Genomic DNA, 1,896 nt, shown 5'->3' on the forward strand with positions numbered 1-1,896 from the left:
TGTCTACATACAAAATTCAAAGGAATCTATTTTTTTAAACCCCTAGAGCTAATAAACGAATTCAGCAAAATCACAGGACACAAAAAATATACGAAAATCAATTGTATTTCTCTATGCTAGCAATAAACATGTGGACATTATAATTAAAAATATAGTGCTATTTACAATTGCTATAATGAAGAGGAAATCCTTAGATAATTTTGCAAAAAAGAAAAATAAAGTATGAATAACAGCTTACCTGATTTCAAGTTTATAGCTACAGTAACCAAGACTGTGTGGTATTGGTGGAGGGATAAACACATAGATCAGTGGAACAGAATAGAGGAACCCAGAAAGAGACCCACACAAATATGATTTTTGAGAAAGGTACAAAAGCCATTTAATGGAGGAGAGATAGCTTTTTCAACAAAAGGTGCTGGAGCAATTGGACATCCATAGGCAAAAACTAACCTCAACCTCAGCCTCATACCTTACAAAAATGTTAGCTCGAAATGGATCACACGCTAAGCCATTGGGGAAATGCAAATTAAAACCACAGTGAGATAACAATATACACTTATCATAATGGCTAAAATAAAAATAGTGACAGCACCAAATGCTGGTGAGGATGCAAACAACTAGATCACTCATACATTGCTGGTAGGGATGTAAAAGGGAAGTCCCCTTTGGAAACGGTTTGGCAGCTTCTCTAAAAACTAATCATGCAATGACCACATTCCAAAAGTTGCACTCCTGGGCATTTATACCATAGAAATGAAGACTTGTGTTCGCAAAAAAAAAAAACCCTTACACAAATGTTTAGAGCAGCTTTATGAATAGCTAAAAACAAAACAATAGAAAAATTAACTCAAAGTGGATCAAAAAATACATCTAACAGCTAAAACTATAAAACTCATAGAAAAAACAAAAGTATAAATCTTCATTATCTGGGATTAGGCAATGGTTTCTTAGATATGACACCTAAAGCACATGCAACAATAACAAAAATAGAAAAATTGCTTACCATAATGACAATCTTTTGTATTTCATAGGATACCATAAAGAAAGTGAAAAGGCAACTTACAGAACGGGAGAACATTTTTGCAAATCATTCATCTGATATCTGATAAGAGACTAGTGCTGTAGATTGGATGCCCCCCTGAACATCATTGAAGCTTAAATCCCTACTGTAACTGTTGAGGGTGGGAAATACTATTATGGTCATTGAAAGGTGGGGTCCTGAAGAGGTGATTAGATCCTAGGACCATGCTGTAGTGAATGGACTAATAATGGTGGGCATGGGTGTGGTTTTGAGGGCTTTATAAGGAGCACATGAGGAGCTATCTCTCTTTCTCTCTGATTCCACCAGCTTGCAACATGAGACCCCTGGGTCACTTCACCATCACCAGATGTGTTCGTTGGACTTTCGACTTCTCAGCCTCAGAAACTGTAAGCAATGAATTTTGTTTTCTTTATAAATTACCCAGTTTAAGGTATTTTGTTATAAGCAACAGAAATGGACTAATACAACTAGTATCTAGAATAGATAAAAAACTCTTAACTACTCAATAATAAAAAGGCAAACCAATAAAAAATGGGCAAAGGATCTGAATAAACATTTCTCCAAATAAAATATACAAATGATCAATAAGCATATGAAAACTTTTGACATCATTAGTCATTGGGGAAATGTAAATAAAAACTACAGTGTGGTACTACATCATATCCACTAGGATGGCCAGGTACATACCTGAGAACAATAAAAACACACATCCACACAAAAACTTGTATACGAATGTTCATTACAGCATTATTCATAATTGCCACAAAGTGTAAAAACCCTAAATGTCCATCATCTAATAAATGGATAAACAAAATGTGATTTATCCATACAAAGAAGTATTATTTAGCATAAAA

The sequence above is a fragment of the Galeopterus variegatus genome, unplaced genomic scaffold (genome assembly GCF_000696425.1).
Source record: "Galeopterus variegatus unplaced genomic scaffold, G_variegatus-3.0.2 Scaffold3653, whole genome shotgun sequence".
NCBI lineage: Eukaryota > Metazoa > Chordata > Mammalia > Dermoptera > Cynocephalidae > Galeopterus > Galeopterus variegatus.